The sequence below is a fragment of the Cervus canadensis genome, chromosome 4, assembly GCF_019320065.1.
Source record: "Cervus canadensis isolate Bull #8, Minnesota chromosome 4, ASM1932006v1, whole genome shotgun sequence".
Taxonomy (NCBI): domain Eukaryota; kingdom Metazoa; phylum Chordata; class Mammalia; order Artiodactyla; family Cervidae; genus Cervus; species Cervus canadensis.
The window spans coordinates 59,636,874-59,656,971 of NC_057389.1; positions in this window are offsets into that span (position 1 = coordinate 59,636,874).

Sequence of the window (20,098 nt, forward strand, 5' to 3'; positions counted from 1 at the left end):
CCAGTTCCCAGCTGCCTCTGAGAGAGAACACCCCCACCCCATCTTTCCCAGTGAGGGGGGCATCTTTCATTCTCCTTTCACAGTATGTTCTACAAACATTTATTCATTCAACAGAAATACATTCAGCACATTGTATTGGCTACTTGAGATACAACTGCCAACAAAGCAGGAGGTCCCTGAGGACTGGAGATTGGCATTGTGTAAGGGACACAGTTGGTAAACAGTAGGTACAGTATAGTGTGCTAGTCAGGGGGCAGGCAGAGAAACATGCTCACCCAAAGAGAGACAAGCTCATAGAGACCTAGGGAAAGGGTGTAAGATTCACACAAAGGAAGAGAGATCGAGACCAAGAGAGAGACTGAGACACACAGAGATAGAAACAGAGGGAGACAGAAACACAATGAGTGAGAGTCATGCACACTGCCAGAGGAGATGCCATTTGTATAGAAATACATAGGCAAGCCAGACAGAGCCAGCATCATTTCTTAAAGTGACAGGGGACATGTCAGTCTAGAGCTTCATATCAGAAGCTTCTGAGTCTGGAGACATGAGTTCAAATGTGATCTTGGTCAGGTGGTCTTGTGGTTTAGAGCCAGTCTCTTTGCCTCTTAGCAGCAGTGCCCTCAACTGTAAGATACAGATGGTAGTACCAGTTTCGTGAGCTTTCGCAGAAGGTAACATGAAAAGACCCTGAAACAGAAGGCAGTCACTCAAGGTTCCGGGGAGACTGGGCCTGGCAGAGCTGCCTCTGAAATGAGAAACCCGATTTCTGCAGCAGCAGCACAGAGAGCGTCCTGACTGCGTGTGGTCATCGCACCAGGTATGATGGAGGGGAGACAGACACAGAAAGGATGAAGCATCCCCGAGTCTTGTCTGGGCTGGGGATGCACCCAGGGAAACAATGCAGATGGGGCCTGCTTTCACCAGGCAGTCACATGGCTTCGGTTTGTCACAACTGTTGTTTCAACTCCTTTTGTTTTCTCCTTTCCTCTGGGTGGTGATGGGGACTTGTCTCATGAGTTTACTTCCTGCTCCAGGAGCAGAGCATCTCCCTGGATTTGATCCCACTGACTTCACAGAACATGGGATTTAGTAGGCACCTGTGTAACCTTTTATTCCTAAGGAATTTCAAACGTGGTCTCATTTGATTCTCAAAAAAGGCCCAATAACGTGGCCACAGCAGGTATTATTTTGGGCAACATGTCTCTGCCCATTATATACAATGGTCACTTTCTTAGTGCAGTGGGTGGGGAATTTGAAACACTGCATGGTGCCTGCACATAGTGGGTGATTTATTAGTGGTCGCAATTGTTACTCTCATTGTTCTCTTTATACAGATAGGGGAAATGAGGCTAGAAACAGGTGAAACAACTCTTTCAAATTCCCAATCCATTAAAGCTTGGACATTATCACCCAAGACTGTATTTGGCTCAGTGTTACAACAAAATGACAATAGTGGCTTTAACCAAAGAGTGGGTTTTTCCCCCCCCAGATAACCACAAGTCCAGAGATAGGCGTTCCAGGGCTGGCATAAGCAGTTCCGTGGTGTCATAGGGATCCCAGGTCCTTCTGCTTTTCTGCTCTTCCATCATTAGCATGTTGTAAGATAGGGGCTCTGTAGCTCTTTTCATATCTGCAAAAGGCATGAGAAAAAGAGAAGGGAAGATAGAAGGTACAGTACCCGTAAAAGGAAAGTCAAGTCTTTCCAGAAACTCCTGATAGTGTTCACAGCGCCCGCAGCTGGAGGAGAGTCAAGGGAGGTGAATGCTTTTAACTGGGCACATTGCCGTTCCAATCAACCTCAGAGTTCTGCCTGGGAGAAAGAAGGGTAGAATGGACATTGAGTAGATAATTGGCAGTGTTGGCCGCAGTCAACGCTCCTATTAACCAAGTGCCATGTGGCTCCTGCTCCAATGGTCAGTCTCCTTGGAGCCAAAGCCTATGTCCTTTTGGTCCATTGTCCTGCAGTTATCTTGGCTGGACACTCAGCATGTGCAGGACCCTTGTCAGTGAAGGGCAGTGATGCTCCATGTGTGTTCAGCATCCACTGAGGGGGTGCAGAGCAGGGGCTCTGGGGCAGGGCTGGGTGGGGAAGGCTCCCTCTCTCACCTCACTCAGCTGTCTGCTTGCTGTGTTCGCATCGAGGGTGAATATGCCTCTTGCAGGATGAAGGAGACATTCTGAACAATGGAGACCTTTAAGAGCCTGTCACTGAGGCTTTAGGGACAGCTCGTTTATCAGTCAAGGATGCTTTCCTGAAGCTCTGATTGAGGAGGCCTGTCCGCTGCAAGATCTATGACTTTTATCTCTAGAATGACCCCCGTGTGCAGTGCCATAAATCTTGCTGGGCCACAAACTGGGAGGTGGAGATGGGTGAGATTTGGTCTTGGCTTTTTGAAGGCACTTCCGCAACTCCCTTGTCATCCTGCCCATCTCTCCCGCCAACCCACTGCAAGCTATCTTCACATTTAATAGTAGCCCATTGAGTGGCATCTGAGCCGTGCTAAACTGAAGGTCAAGGAAATGATGTGCCAAGGGGCTGTTCTATGTCTGTTCTCGCCAAGTGAGGCTCCTGCTCCACCCTGGCAGTGGCGTGGCAGGGGGTTCTATTAGCTCCCTCTACAAGCTTGAGAGGGGCTTGGCCTCTCCCTGAACCTGGTGAGGGGTTGTATGGCAGGGTGGAGGATGATCTAGTTGCAAAGTAGAGCTTGACAGGGTGGTACAGTGTGTAAGAGCTAAGCTCTGAGTTGGAGAGTGTGGGTTTAAACCCATGCCCACCAAACACTAGCAGGGGGACCCAGGTAATAAAACCAGGCCCAGGCCCAGTTCCTCTGAGGATGAGGAGATGGACAGAGAGGTTGGCACAGGCATTGCACCCCAGTCCTGAGGGAGCCTATACTCTTGGGAGCTAATAGTCCCCTTGAGGGCCTTCCTTTGGTCCCAGGCCTCATTTTCTCCTTCAAGCTGCACCCTGGATCTGGGAGGATGGTATCCAGGGGGGAACAGCTGAGGCTACAGAGGGCATTCCAAATTATTTTTCAGGCACAGATCCATCATTTTAATGTACCCCAGCCTCGTATTTGAATGATTAACTATGGAATGGTCTGTCCTAGTGCCTATGACTTCTGCAGTGCCCTGATAAGGCAACCCATAAAACCCTCTCCAGGCAGCTAAAGGAGGTTTTATACATGTCTCAGAGTGGTTTGATTTCTAGCAGAATTTTTTTTTTGCGTGGACCTGGAAAATGTTAGGCACCAGGATCCTGTGAATGCAGACTAGGCGAGGACTCGAGGGAGCACTGGGGGGACTTAGGAGGCCCAGGTAGAGACAGGGGGGTGAGCAAGGGAACTGGGCGCTGCTGTGGTCTGAGTGCATAGCACAGGGCTGCCCAGGGGCACCCCTGGCTCTGGAGGGGCTTCAGTGGAGCCCTCCTCCTGCCGGCGGGGGGAGGGTGGGTGCCTGCGCGCTCTGCACCCTGCACAGGAGCCTCCCTTCTGAGACTGGCCCTAGTGAGTCACTGGGTCTTCTGGGCTGCTTTTGCACTTTGTATGTACTCAACATGTGCTTATTCATTCAGTGCACATCAATCGAGCTCTTCTTGGATGTCAGGATTTACACCAGCTCTACAGACATGGGGGTAAATGAGAGGGTCTCTGCCCATGTGGGGTTCATATCTGGTCATGCAGACAAAGCGATAAAGAAGGGATTAGAATCTGTGTGGTGTGCATAAGGATGGGGTGAGTAAAGGGGCCTATGGATGCACACAGAAGGGTTAGGGGCAGTGTCCTGGAGGAAGTGGTGGTCAGCTAAGGTTCTACTTTGAATGGATTATAGATGATGGCAAGGTTAGTGTGGGGGAGAGAGGAAGAAGTTATAGCAAGAGTAAAGGCCCAGAGGCTACAGAGATGGCCTTTTTGAGAAAACATAAATTTTCAATATGTGTTTTAGTATTTCACAAATTCAACACAAGTAGTTCAATATGGCTGGATCATAGCGTGTGAGGAGAATGTATGGGGAGGATGAGGCTGGAGAGGTGGGTAGGAGCCATGTCTCAGGACTTGAAACCATGGGGAGGAGGTAATTCTTTTTCTTGAGGTCAGTGGGAAAACACTGGAAGTGCCTAAACTTGGTTCTCCCACATATATACTCCTGTATGCTGAGATATTCATTGGAAATGTCACTATTCCTGTTAGCTGAAACCCCCTTGGAGGAGAGAGGGAAGCAGGAGAAGGAGAGGGAGAAGTTGAACCATAATGTGATTGCAACAGAGGCCTCAGCCATTCAGCTGAGGATCTCTGGAACTGGGAGGATCTTTCAGTACTGCCTAGTGTTGATACAAGGGGACTACCTTTTGAATCTTTGCCAAAATCAATCACTGATCAAAAAGAAAAGGGCCAACTTGGCTCCATCAAAATTTAAAACTTTTGTCCTTCAAATGATACTATCAAGAAAGTGAAGAGAGAACCCAACGAATGGGAGAAAATATTTGCAAATCAAATATCTGCTAAGGATCTAACATTCAGAATGTATAAAGAATTCTTACAACTCAACAAAAGAATCCTTACAACTCAAAAACAAGAGTCTGAAATGCAGTACGTGGGTAAAATCTCAAAAATGACAGAATGATTTCTGTTCGTTTCCGAGGCAAACCATTCAATACCACAGTAATTCAAGTCTGTGCCCCAACTACTAATGCTGAAGAAGTTGAAGTTGAATGGTTCTATGAAGACCTACAAGACCTTCTAGAACTAACACCAAAAAAGGATGTCCTTTTCATTATAGGGGACTGGAATGCAAAAGTAGGAAGACAAGAGATACCTGGAGTAATAGGCAAGTTTGGCCTTGGAGTACAGAATGAAGCAGGGCAAAGGCTAACAGAGTTTTGCCAAGAAAACTCACTGGTCATAGGAAATACCCTCTTCCAACAACACAAGAGATGACTCTACACATGGACCTCACCAGATGGTCAATACCAAAATCAGATGGATTATATTCTTTGCAGTCAAAGATAGAGAAGTTCTATACAGTCAGAAAAAACAAGACCAGGAGCTTACTGTGGCTCAGATCACGAACTCTTTATTGCAAAAAATTCAGATTTAAATTGAAGAAAGTAGTGAAAAACCACTAGACCATTCAGACATGACCTAAATCAAGTCCTATACGATTATACGGTTCTTCACTGTAGCTCAGATGGCAAAGAATCTACCTGCAATGTGGGAGACCTGGGTTCAACACCTGGGTCGGGAAGATCCCCTGGAGAAGGAAATGGCAACCCACTCCAATATTCTTGCCTGGAGAATTCCATGGACAGAGAAGCCTGGTCGGCTACAGCCCATGGGATCACAGAGAGTCAGACATGACTGAACAACTAACACTTACTTACTTATGATTATACAGTGGAATTTAGAAATAGATTCAAGGGATTAGATCTGATAGAGTGCCTGAAGAAGTATGGACAGAGATTTGTCACATTGTACAGGCAGTGGTGATCAAGACCATCCCCAAGAAAAAGAAATGCAAAAAGGCAAAATGGTTGTCTGAGGAAGGCTTACAAATAGCTGAGAAAGAAGAGAAGTGAAAGGGAAAGGAGAAAAGGAAAGATATGTGCATCTGAATGCAGAGTTCCAAAGAATAGCAAGGAGAGATAAGAAAGCCTTCTTCAGTGATCAGTGCAAAGAAATAGAGGAAAACAATAGAATGAGAAAGACTAGAGATCTCTTCAAGAAAATTAGAGATGCCAAGGGAACATTTCATGCAAAGATGGGCTCAATAAAGGACAGAAATGGTATGGACCTGTTATGCCCGACGTCCAAATCCCCGAGCGGGAAGAGAGAAGGCCCCCAAGACAATGCAACTCGCAAAAAGGGAAGTTTATTACTGACTCGAGCCAGGGCTTCTGCTGCAACCAACTCAGTGGTGCAGGGTCAGAGAGTCCCAAGCCCAAGCTGTCACACAAATTTATAGGGTGAGCACACACCGTTGTTGGTAGTTGGTTTAAGCGGGTTGGTTACAAGTTTGCAAAGCAATTTTATTGGTCAAAACTTTTGCGCGCGTGGGACTTTCCCAGGGGTTTCCGCCCCGTTCCTAATTTCCTAATTGGCAAACAGCGGTCAGTGTTAAGCGAAAGCTAATTGGTTCTATCCAGGTGGCCTGATAATCTTACCACCCAGAAGTAGGAAGGCCTACTCCTAATTTAAGATGCCTGCCATGGCGTTATTTCTGCTTGCCTCACAGACCTAACAGAAGCAGAAGATATTAAGAAGAGGTGGCAACAATACACAGAAGAACTATACAAAAAAGATCTTCATGACCCAGATAACCATGATGGTGTGATCACTCATCTAGAGCCAGGCATTCTGGAATGCAAAGTCAAGTGGACCTGAGGAAGCATCACTTTGAACAAAGCTAGTTGAGGTGATAGAATTCCAGTTGAGCTATTTCAAATCCTAAAAGATGATGCTGTGAAAGTGCTGCACTCAATATGCCAGCAAATTTGGAAAACTCAGCAGTGCCCACAGGACTGGAAAGGGTCAATTTTCATTCCAATCCCAAAGAAAGGCAATACCAAGGAATGTTCAAACTACCACAAAATTGCATTCATCTCATATAGCAAAGTAATGCTCAAAATTCTTCAAGCTAGGCTTCAACAGTACATGAACGGAGAACTTCCAGGTGTTCAAGCTGGATTTAAAAAAGGCAGAGGAACCAGAGATCAAAATGTCATCGTCTGTTGGATCATAGGAAAAGCAAGAGAATTCCAGAAAAACATTTACCTCATTGACTACACTGAAGCCTATGTGTAGAACACAACATACAAATTGTGGAAAATTCTTCAAAAGATGGGAATACCAGACCTTCTGACCTGCCTCCTGAGAAATCTGTATGCAGGCCAAGAAGCAACAGTTAGAGCTGGACATGGAACAACAAACTGGTTCCAAATTGGGAAAGGAGTATGTCAAAGCTATATATTGTCACCCTGCTTCTTTAACTTATATGCAGAGTACATCATGCAAAATGCTAGGCTGGATGAAGCACAAATTGGAATCAAGATTGCAAGGAGAAATATCAATAACCTCAGATATGCAGATGACACCACTATGGCAGAAAGCAAAGAGGAACTAAAGAGCCTCTTGATGAAAGTTAAAGAGGAAAGTGAAAAAGCTGGCTTAAAATTCAACATTCAGAAAACTAAGATCATGGCCTCTGGTCCCATCACTTTATGGCAAATAGATGGGAAAACAATGGAAACAGTGACAGACTTTATTTTCTTGGGCTCCAAAATAATAGCAGATGGTGACTGCAGCCATGAAATTAAAAGGCACTTGCTCCTTGGAAGAAAAGTTATGACCAACCTATTAAAGCAGAGACATTACTTTGCCAAAGAGGGTCTGGTATAGTCAAAGCTATGGTTTTTCCAGTAGTCATGTATAGATGTGAGTTGGACCATAAAGAAAGCTGAGCGCCAAAGAAATGATGCTTTTGAACTGTGGTGTTGGGAAAGACTCTTGAGAGTCCCTTGGATAGTAAGGAGATCAAACCAGTCAAACCTAAAGGAAATCAATCTTGAATATTCATTGGAATGACTGATGCTGAAGTTGAAGCTCCAATACTTTGGCCACATGATGTGAAGAACTGACTTGTTGGAAAAGACCCTGATGCTGGGAAAGGTTGAAAACAGGAGGAGAAGGGGATGACAGAGTATGAGATGGTTGGATAACATCACTGATTCAGTGGACATAATTTTGAGCAAGCTCTGGGAGTTGGTAATGGACAACTGCAACTGTAGAACTGGCATTCTACAGTCCACGGGGTTGCAAAGAGTCGGACATGATTGATTGACTGAACTGAACAACTAAACAATGAAAAGAAAAAGAACCATATTTAAAGATGAGCAAAAGATTTGAATAGACAGTTCTTCAAGAACATAAACTAATGACCAATAAGCGCATGAAAAGATGCTTGGCATCATTAGCCATCAAGGGAAATGCAGATCAAAAACACAGTGAGATACCACTTGACACTCACTAGCAGAGAAATTGGAATCCTCATACATTGCTGGTGGGAATGTAAAATGGTGTAGCCTCATTGCGAAATAATCTGGTAGTTCCTCAAAATGTTAAACATCAAGTTACCACATGACCTAGCAGTTCTACTCCCTGGTATATAGAGAATTGAAAACATAATGTCTACACAAAAACTTATACAAGAATGTTCATAGCAGCTTTACTCCTAATAGCCAAAAAGTGGAAACCTAAATCTCCATTAGCTGATGAATAGATCAACATCAAAAGGAATGAAATACTGAGACATGTTATGACATGCGTGAACCCTGAAAACATTTGCTAAGTGAAAGAAGCCAGACATAAAAGCCCATATGTTATATAGTTTCATTTATATGAAATATTCAGGATAGGCAATTCTATAGTGACAGAAACTAGATCGATGGTTGTGAGAGTTGGGGGATAGGAGAATGGGAATGGCTGCTAATGGGCATGAGATATCTGGGGTATTTTTGAGGAAATGGAAAGTTCTGGAATTAGTGATGATGGCTATACAATTTTGTGAATATATGAAACCCCACTGAGTGGTACTTTAAAAGGGCAAGTTTTTATGGAATGTGAATTATAATGCATTGAAAAGGTCATTTTATATGCATACTGTCACCTCCCACCCCTGCAGGTGGTATAACCTTGGCAGCTCCCCTGGGCAGACAGCAATTTCTGGGGAGGGGTTTGGCTGTGAGCCATTAAAATGCACAGGACACTCTAGGAGGCTGGGGGTACACGCACCTGCAGGGAGTGGGGTTATGCACCAGTGTACCAACTACAGGAATGGAAGTGGCACAGAGGGTGGAAGTGGCACAGAGCTTTTTTTTCTCATGTGACCTTCGTGACAACCCTGAGAGACAGGCATTGTTATCCACCTTTTTCAGTTTAAGCTGAGAGAGGTTAAACCACTGGCACAGGGTCTCCATAACTAGTGAAAATCTGCACAGGATTGTGACTTCACATCTACCTGAGGCTGAAGACCATGTTCTTTGCTATGATTTTCTGCTGTTTTGCACTCACTTATTCACAGATTTGTTTCTCCTGAAAAATTAATTGGTTTGAAAGCAGGGACCAGTTCTGTATGTGTCCGCAGCAGCCAGTACAGGGCATCAAGAAGGTGCTCAGAAATATTTGTTAAACTGAAGTAAGGCGTTCCCTTCCCAACGACTTAAAAGATGCCAGACCATGCTACTGTTCAGGGAAGGCAGTTTTCTTCAGGTTACAGGAAAAAATGAGCAGCCCGAACGGGATTTCTTCATTGTTAATCCTTTCTCCTGGGTGCAAATTTTTGCTCACACGTTGACAACTTGTTTGTATTGTATTAAAAATCTAGTATTAGAAGGCATGTTATTTATCAAAAAATTATAGGCTCATCTTCATCAATATTTCAGTTTCCTGTCAGATGCTTCCACACCTAAACACATTCTCTTGAAAACGCGGGGATAGTTACGGATTTCAATAAATTGAAGTCAGGGCTGATGGAGATGCAGTTTGACTGCTATTTCCCCTAGGCTTCCCCGTGACGCTGCTTCCTGGAGGCTGATGGAGGGTTGGGGACATTATCCTTGACATGTGCACCACCCACACCGGCTCTCAGGCCCACTGCTGAGGCCCCAAGTCGCTGCCTCTCGGATCCACCCTGGCTGGGGGTGGGTGGGTGTCAATAGGTGCACCTGGGCTGCCTTTGGTAGATTTTTTCTCCCTATGGAGGAGATTGGGAGAAGGTACCTGGAGCATGGGGGGATGGGGGGGAGGTTAACTGGGAGACGGTATAAGAACCTGGAGAGACTAGGTAACTGTGGGTGGTTTTCTGGAACCCAGGAAGGCACCATGCATCTCACTCTGCTTACTTTACTCTGAAGTTTTATCCTTCAAACTCAGAGGATCTCGATGCTGTTAAAGTGATAACGCCTCTACCTGTCAAAGTTAGCAGCGCAACAGTTGTTCTTGTCTGAGCCTGAGTGCCTAAGCACATTTTGAAAGGGGAGGGAAGCAAAGGGCACTGGGAGCCTGAGTGGACACCAAGCCGCCAGGGAGGGGAAACTGAGGCCAGCACAGCAGAGCAGTGAAGAGTGAGGCCCCAGGGGCACACTATCTAGGTTACATTCCTGGCCCTGCTGCTTATAGGCTGTGTGACCTTGGGCGCTATCTCTCTGAGTTTGTTACTTCATCTTTGAACTGGGAGTAATAATAGTCTTCAACTTGAGGGTTATTGGAAGGACTAAATGAGATAATACGTATACAATGAGTATAAATGGAAAGACAGTCATATGAACAGAGCAAAATGCAGTCTCGGTTTCTCTAATAGCGCTCTGATTTTCCTTACTAGTCGCCCACTTGCTTGCTAGTGTGAGGGAAAAACAAAAAACCAAAAAAGCCCCACAAAACTTCAAGTTTTAGTCCAATCTGGTAAATTTAGTCTTACTAAAAAAATTTTAACAACATCTTTAGGTAGTTCTCAGCCTCTCACATTTGCCTAGTCCCCTTTTCTCTTACCCAGAATGGTATCTAAGAGTGTGTGCTGGATTCTCATGGCAGTGGAGAATCGGTCCTTGTCTGGCCAGTGTTCAGTTGTAGAGACGGGGCGTATAGCAGGATATTTAATGCCTTGTGAAATTGTTGGGAGAGGTAAGGAAGCAGACTGGAGGCCGCTTGGCTCTCAAAGCTGCGCTGTGCAGCTTGACTGCCAGGGCAGGGCTGTCTCCGTCACAGGCGGGGCCCTGCAGACTCAGAGATGGCTGTCACAGGCCCTGCCCGCCTGCCCACAACCTTAGCCACATCCACACCGTGAGTGTGGGTGCCCACCTCTTCCCCCATACCCTAAGATACCAATCCCCATTTGGCTTCAGAGCATCTTATCTGCAGAACCTAAATCACATCTAGAAACCGTAAGTATAAAATGAGTCTGGGAAACGTAGTTTATTTTTTGAAATTTTTTATTGAAGTATAGTTGATTTACTATGTTGTGTTAATTTCTGCTATGCAGCAAAGTGATTCAGTTATACACATATATACATTCTTTTTAATGTTCTTTTCCCATTATAGTTTATCACTATTCACAGGATAGTGAATGTAGTTTCCTGTGTGGGAGATGTAGTATTTTTTGATTTCCAGCCCCTGCCCTGTAGGAGGGGACGGGAAGGCTTAGTGAGCTCTTGGTGCTCACAATCTGCCACATTTGTTCTATCTGTTATTCAGCATTCGTACATACCCTTCTCCCCACCTATCTAAATAACCAGAGCAAAAGCAACTTGCTCTTTTCTAACCTAATGCAACTACCCTCTGCAAAAGTTTCATCAATCATTGCATCCCTAAGTGATATAATTCTTCTTCTAGTTCAGTGACCATTCTGCATTGATAGCATATAATCTGAAGCCAAAAACACATCTAACAGCCACAATCTATACCAGAGCCTTTATAAAGTAGAAAAAAAGGAGAGTGAAAGGATAATTGGGGCATGTGTACTTGTATGTGTGTATATATATGTATGTATGTAGTGCATATTATATAATATGCATATATATACACATTGCTAGTTTTTGCTGCATAACAGGCACTTCAAAACTAAGTGGCTTAGAATAATGGCCATGTACAATTTCTCACTATTCTGTAGATTGGTCGGGCAGTTTTGGTCTGATGCAGTCTAGCTGGTCTCTGCTGGGATTTTTCATTTGCCTGTGGTCAGCTGCAGGTCAGCTAGTGGCTTGAGGATCTAGGATGGCTGAACTCAAATATCTGGTGGTTGGCAGGTTACTGGGGTCGGGCTACCTCAGGCTTGTTCACATGGTAGTCTTAGAGGTTCAGGCACAGCAAGAGGTCAGGCCCCAAGTTGCAAAGCCTTGTCTTACATTTGCTAATGTCCCATGGCCAATTCTGACTTGGAGAATGGAAAAATAGACTCCACCTTTCGCTGGGCCATTTTTGCCATTTACGACAGAACATCTGTACACCAAGGTTAGCCACAGGCAGGCCGTAAAACAAGTCTCAATCAATTTATAAGTACTGAAGCGATACAGAGTACATTCTCTGACCCCCATGGAATTAAGTTGGAAATTAATAACAATAGGATATCTAAAGAAAAGACCCAAATATGTGGAAATGAAACCAAAGGTCTCATCAGTTTTGGAGGAGCTGACAGGAGTCTATCTTCACTTTTCTTAGTCCCATTTGGTTTTAATTTTTCTACAAGTCTGGCAAAGATTTGGCAAATTCATCGGCTAACAGTTCTTCATGCTCTTGGGCACAACCCATTGCTACATTTGCTCTTTTTTCCTCCCCAAACTTTCTGTGGATGAATATGATCAAATGACTATTTGTTAAAATGTTCTATTAGTCAGAATTCTCCAGAGAAACAGATCCAAATAAAACCTATATGCATGCATGTGTGCTAAGTCACTTCAGTCATGTCTGACTCTTTGTGACCCCATGGACAGTACCCTGCCAGGCTCCTCTGTCCATGGGACTCTCCAGACAAGAACACTGGAATGGGTTGCCATGTCCTCCTCCAGGGAATCTTCCTGACCCAGGGATCAAAACCACATCTCATGTTTTCTGCATTGGCCAGCGGGTTCTTTACCACTAGCACCACCATATATATATATTAAGTTAAAAGACACTTAATCTATTTAATATTTATATATATGAAATAAAAGACATAAATTAAAAGATGCTTGCTCCTTGGAAGAAAAGCTATGACAAACATAGACATTATATTAAAAATCAGAGATATTACTTTGCCAACAAAGGTTCATCTAGTTAAAGCTATGGTTTTTCCAGTAGTCATGTGGATGAGAGTTAGACCATAAAGAGAGCTGAGTGCTAAAGAATTGATGTTTTTGAACTGTGGTGCTGGAGAAGACTCTTTTAGAGTCCCTTAGACTGCAAGGAGATCAAACCAGTCAATCCAAAAGGAAATCAGTCCTGAATATTCATTGGAACAACTTATGCTGAAGTTGAAGCTCCTGTCCTTCATACTGATGCAAGGAGCTGACTCGTTGGAAAAGACCCTGATGCTGGGAAAGATTGAAGGCAGGAGGAGAAGGGGACGACAGAGGATGAGATGGTTGGATGCATCATTGACTTGATGGACATGAGTTTAAGCAAGCTCCAGGAGTTGCTGATGAACAGGAAAGCCTGGTGTTCTGCAGTTTATGGGGTTGCAAAGAGTCATACACGACTGAGCAACTGAACTGACTGAACCACACACACACACACACACACACACATACACACACACACAGAAATTTATCATAGAAATTGGCTCCTGCTGATATGGAGGCTGAGAAGTCCCACAATTTGCCATCCACAAGCTGGAGAAGAAGAAAAGCTGCTGGTATAATTCAGCCCGTGTCTGCAGGCATGAGAACTCAGTGGGCAATGGTGTAGGTCCCAATCTCAGTCCCAAAGTCTAAGAACCAGGAGCATCAAAATCCAAGGGCAAGAGAAGGTGGATGTCTCAGCTCACAAAGAGAGTCAGTTCCCCCTTCCCTGACCTTTTTGTTCTATCCAGGCCCTCAGTGACACCCAGAATCAGGTGACACCCGACCGCTTTGGTGAGGTTGATCTTTACCACGTCCACTAATTCAAATGCTATTCTCTTCCAGAGACACACTCACAAAGTCGTGCAGAAATAATGTTTCACCAGCCATCTGGGCATCCCTTAGTCTGGGCAAGTTAACATAAAATTAACCCTCACATATGTCTCTCATCATGTCCCAACTGTCTAAGTTTAGCTCTTCCACTTTGTCCTGGAAGGTGGTGCGTTTCCACCAAGCCCTAAGCTTGGCCCATCCTCTCCCGGGGGCCTCTCCTTGGAGGACCCCTCCTTGCTTTAGCAACTGTTAAGCAGAATGTGGTCATGATTCATCTCCTAAGTAGCTGGAGAATTATCACAGAACTTGTGTCGTGAAAAACACATCACTAGAGTCCTAGGTCCAAGGCACACATCACTAATCAATTATGATACCGTCTTACTGACTCCTGCAAGACAAGGCACCAGGCAGCCTCTTGCTGATCAGTGAGAGTGACACCAGAGATGAACCAGGTTTGTCATCTCAGTCTCGTGCACTTGTCCGTTTCTTCTTTTGCCTGGGGCAACCCTAATAGGTTGTTTTGATGTTCCATGTATGGGGGCAGGGGCAGAGACTCATGTCTTAAGAGATATGCTACAGTTGTCAAAAGTGCATGAAATTGGCTGTATATAAAAGTGAAACAAGACACAACTCTTTTCCCTGCTGAATAGTGTGAAACTTAAAATATTTCTCACAGTGGGAGAATTATTGAAAGCTACCATAAACATTGTTACATGGAGACTTAATGTTGAGTTGTCTGTGTCGTCCCCAAAGCATTTTTTCCCCTAAAAACTGTTTTCCAGCCTTATTCTCCTATCTTTGAGAGATCCTGGAAGCTTCTCCCTTTGTATATAAAGAGAATCTCAAAGAATTTAAAAGTCAGTTCCATCCTATGACTTAAGGAAGGACCTTCCTTGCACAGCAGAGGCCCCTCTTTGGTTTAGAAACACAGTTTAACAGCTTGAGTTTCTTGAATTTCTTTTGCGTGCCAGGCACTCCCCTGAATGGTTTATCTACACAGCTCATTTATTCCTCACAAAAGTCCTGAGAGCCTGGTGTTAGTATCCCCCTTCTACTGATGATGAAATGACTTGGGGTTGTCAAGTAATTTGCCCCAAATTGCATAGCTAGGAAATGGCAGAGTTAGGATTCGAATCCAGGTCTGTCTGGCATCAAGGTCTTAACTAGTACTTTCTCTGGATTCTTTTGGTGGGGCGTGGTCCTCTGGGTTTCAGGGCTTATAGTTTCCTCTGCCTTTCCTCTTTCTTTTCAGTTTCTTTTGCTTGAACGAAGTCAAATACTTTTCGGTCTCTTTTCTGCACCTCTCTTCCTTCCTTCTTCTCTGCCTCCAGCCTCCCTCTTTCCCTTCTCTGTTAAGCTTGATGTTCTTCAAATAGGGACAACATCTTTCATCCCAGGGAAATAGCTTGAAATGGGAGTCCCAGGGCAGAGAAAATGGCCCAAGAGCTAAGTATATGATGGCATCAGGTCCTCCTGGGGGAGCAGAATTTGAGAAAGCAGGAGGAAACACTAGGACAGGGAGGACTGAAAACTGAGGGGGTAGGCATGGCAAAGTGCCTCTTTCAGTTAACTGCACAGACTTCAGGCCTTAGATCTGGAGACTTCATCATTGTTTATCCAGTCCCAAGAACCCACTGTATGCTTGGCCCTGCTCGGGTCTCTGGGCATGCCAGGGTGACTCAGCAGTCATGTTGAGAAGAGGGAGAAGGACAGGTACATGTGGACTCCTGCCACCCTAGAGAGGTGCATTTAGGAAAGGAACAGTAGATGGGGGCCCCAGGAGGAGATATCCTTTCCTTGGGGCTGGCTCCTGTTGACACCTGGCCTTACTGAAGCTTCAGGCTATGCTCTTCATCTTTCCTTTCTGCCCCCTGTTTTGCTAGTTGTGAAGACAACTGGCCTCCCCTTTGAGGCTCCGGTGAATCATTAAACACCATGAAATAAGTAAATCCTTGGTGCTACTCACTGCCCAGTAAGGAGGCGCCCCATCACCAACCAAATCCTGGGGGCCAGGCAGTCTGGGTTTGAGACTTTCAGTTGAAGACCCACACTGAACATGCCTGTTGTTTTCTCTGCCTGTATTGCCTTAATATGAATGTAAAGATTTCCCTGAGGGCCGGGGCTATGTCTGTCAATAGATTCTTTGGAGGAGGAGGAGTCCCCTCACGTTGCATTTAAAGTGACTAGTATGAGTCTCTGTGCTTTAATTCGGACTGTCTCGCACACACCCTTAATTAGAAGGAAAGATATCTTCAGCCTTTTTGGTGTGCTGTGCAGAGACAGAAACGGAATCCTTATGTGCGTGCTTAAAGGCATTCTCTGCCCAGTTTCTCCCACTCTAGCCTTTGGAGGAGTCTTGCACATGGTTTGCTCAGATCCCTGGTTCCAGCAGAATTCGATTCTACAGGCACCCCTACAAGTCCCATCTGCTGCCTTTCTCTGCTGTCAGCCTGCAGGGTTCCAATCAAACACAGATTTGCCCCTGGGCCCACTCGATGTCCAGGCCCCCAACCAAGTGGGAAACTTGAACCTGCTGAACTTGACCCAACTGGACAAAGCAGTGGCTGGTTGCTCTGATTTCCTTGAGGCCTGACCCAGCTTGGTTCTGACTCCTTGGTGTTGGCCAGCCTTCTCTCTTCTGTTGTGTGCTCACTCACTTGGGCTCTTAATATATGACCGGCTCCCCGTGTTATCCCACAGGACCGGGCCGTGTGGGCACCTGCAATCCTCCAGCCTCTGCCTCCCGTGTAAGCCGTGATGACAGTTCCAGCACTGCGTTTGCAGAAGTGCTGTCTGGAAATGGCAGGAGAGTGGCAGAGTACTCCTGAGGTCTCAGCATAATTTGGTTTTATTACAAGGGTTTTCATTTTGATGGCAACATTATTCTTTTCATGGAAGAAATTATCTTCAAATTATTTAATCTTACTCTTTTATCTCTGGGGAGACTTTGGGGTATATTGCTGCAGTCTTTATAGATTGCTGGAAAATAGCAGGCCTGTCTATCGTTTTAATCATTCTCACAGGCCTGCATTTGGAGGGGGAGAATGGATCTTGTAATCACAGAGACATTTGGTCCCTGAAATAATCCTGAAATATCTATGCTTTCTGGAGTAGAACCATTCAGGTTCTCTTATCACTCCAGAGGAAAATATGATCAGTCTATAAGGAGTTGAAGTTTGCTGTCAAAGAAGGTTCTGAAGGAGATAGACTCAGCTGTCTTTCTTGGGTAGCATGTGTTACCATGAATTGCAGATCCTGGGCAGAATATTCATTTCAATTAAAAATTTTTTTTCTTGGCCTGGAATGTAGTAAGCATTAAAAATGAGTAGTAGTTGCTGTTGCTAATAGTAAAGCAGCTGGATGAGCTGGCTCAGTGAGACCTGAGGAGGGCCCTGGAGCTGGGAGCTGCAGAAGGCCCCTCAGGGGTGAGTGTGGTGACAGCCTGGCCACGCCAGCACCGGCCGCACCGTGGTCCCCAGCTCCTGGCCCAGAAGCAGCCCTAGAGGAAGGCACAGGGCAAGGGTTTCGAGAGAACCTGAGACTGAGGCTGCCTGAATGTTGTTGGCTTTCTTTGGCAGGTGTCAGGAGCTGAGCACGCTGGAACACAGTGAGCGTGCCTCCAGGAGGTTACTCTGTGGGATATTGCACCTGCCGGTTAGGAGAGTGTTAGGTGATGTCAGAAACAGCTGCTTGGATTAACCAGGGGAAATTCCGGGAGAGTGGGCCAGGGCAGCACACAGACATGGGGAAACAGGGACACAAGGGGCTGCTCTGGGCTCAGGCCCTCCCAGTAGCTCTCTAAGCCTGGATCTGGATCGTCCTCCCCAGCCTTGCTTGTTTTCCTGGCTGTGGTGTCCCTCCCCACAGCAGCTTTTGCTTTCTATCTTCGTCTCCCCAGCAGGGTTGATTGCCACCTCCTATGTGTCTCTAAAGGACCTTGTTACAGACACCAGTGCCGGAAATTGCAATCATCTGTTCATATCAGCATGTTCATCTTTGACGGTAGAGCGCAGCACAGTGTCTGGATGAAACTGTGGTCTCCGTAAATGAATGGCGAGATACTCATAGGCATGCTTTACACAGGAAGAACAAAGGAGGATGTGAAATGATGGAGCATGCACTGGATCAGGGTTCACTTCTTCCTGGAGCACTGATTCCTGGCTGTGCTGTTATTGCTGCTCAGTCGCTCAGTTGTGTTCAACTCTTTGTGACATGCGGCATGCCAGGTTTCCCTGTCCTTTACCATCTCCTGGAGTTTGCTCAAATTCATGTCCATCGAGTCGGTGATGCCATCCAACCATCTGGTCCTCTGTCATCCCCTTCTCCTTTTGCCTTCAATCTTTCCCAGCATCAGGGTCTTTTCTAATGAGTTGGCTCTTTGCATCAGGTGGCCAAAGTACTAGAGTTTTAGCTTCAGCATCAGTCCTTCCAATGAATATTCGGTGTTGATTTCCTTTAGGATTGACTGGTTTGATCTCCTTGCAGTCCAAGGGACTCTGAAGAGTCTTCTCCAACACCACAGTTCAAAAGTATCAATTCTTCGGCCTTTAGCCTTCTTTATGGTCCAACCTCACATCCATACATGTCTGCTGCTTTGGATAAATCACTTTGCCTTTCTGTGTCTCCATTTCCACATCAGTTGTATAGGGTGATTGCAGAGGGCTCCAGCGAGGCTCCAATGAACTTCTGGTTGTGCTGGTTAGGTGGAAGGCTGGTGCTCCACCCTGCTCTCCTGCTTGGGGACATGTGCACTGATGGGCCTGATGGGCCATTCTTGTGGGATGGATGAGACCTTTCTGGACTTAGAAGGTGGGATGACAGCTAACAGCCTGCTGTGTGCCAGGTGTTACCCGCATTGTCCCATCCAGCACTTGCAATAACCTCCACCCAGGGAGGACTATTACTGTCATTCCCATTTTGCAGGTGAGGAAACTATGACCACAGACAGGGGAAGTGATTTTCTCAAGGTTCCCAAGATTAGAATCCCACTGGACTGACTACAGGGCCCTGTGCTCTGCTGCCTCTCTGTCAGGCTAGACCTCCCAACCTAAAGCCCTGGTGAAAATACCATCTGTCCTGGAGACAAGTGGAGAGGTGGCAGGGAGAGCCATTAGCCTCAGGCCTGGATTTGGGGTTTCAGGGCTGTCCTTTCTGGGAGCTACAGTCCAATGGCCTCCAACTACCTGGCGCCCAAGCCCTTGGCTTTCAGCTCTGAGGTTGTCTCTCCTTGTTCCAGCCCAGCACGCAACAGGGTGTATGCTGTCTGGCAGAGACAGAGTGAGGGCCACCATTCTCATCCTCATTATAGAAGAGGCCCTTGCCAGCCCTTCCTCCTTTGCCCTGGCCACAAGTGACTGACCCAAAGTATCTTGAGTTGTGGTCCAAGGAGAGCCCATTGGGGGGTTTAGCAAAGTGGCTAAATGCAGCTCAGAACTCAGCCCTGGGGTTTGAGTCCTAGTTAAGTCAATTACAAGTTGCTGAACCTTCCTGACTCTCAGATCCATTGTCTGTACAGTTGGGATGACAGTCTGAAATGGGGGTCTGGCTCTCAGTAGATGCACCATAGATTGTAACTATTATTCTCATTAGTAGGGTGATGATGGAACCACCAGCCCTGGGGTGGGTGTGGGAGATTGAAAAGGGAGCTGCCCTGTGAGCTGCTAGTGGGGAACGGCTTGTGTAGGGCTCTAGCTGGTCTGAAAGTGGGGAGCTCTGGCCCCTTGCTGTTGGCTCTGCTGGCTTGGTGCCTCCCTGGATGGCATCATTATCTCTGCTTCTCTTTCTGAAGTTGAGCAAACAAGTCTATTGATCCTCCCTAGGAAATCTGAGATGAGATAAAGGATGGCATTTAGAAATGATTGGATATACTTTGGAAATAATACTAGGATTTTTCTTCAGTTAGAAAGTACTTATTAGGAGTTGGACTGGGTTTCCCTGCTTCTTGAGATCTGAAGTTTCTCTCTTTTGTGAGGTACATTGGTGACTTCTCGTCCCCTCGTCTGTGTTTTTTTATCTATTTCCTCTCAGGAGTGCCAGTCCTCCTCCTGCCCCAGGGATCCCTGGTTGGGGACTTCCACTTAGCTGTCAGTGGGGAGGGTTGACATGAGAGCAAAAGCTGGGGGAGCTGGTTCCCAGACTATGCTTGGCTTTCCCCAAAGGAGAGGGAGTGGTGTTGGAGAGGCTGAGACCCCCATTTCATTGTGCCTGGAGCTGCTGTGAGGTCCAGGTAGGAGGGTATGGGGCTCCAGCCCTTTCCAGTCTTATTTGTTGCCCCCATCCCAATCCCTGCCAAAAATGTCACCTGACTCACCGCAGGTGTCACCACCGCAGTCTGCTGCCCTTTCACTGTCACCTGGGTGGAAGCAGTAACCTCATAACTAATTTCCCTGCTTCCAGCTCCCCCAAACCCACATCCATCCATTGTACAATATCCAGCACAGCTTTTCCAGTGTAAGAAAC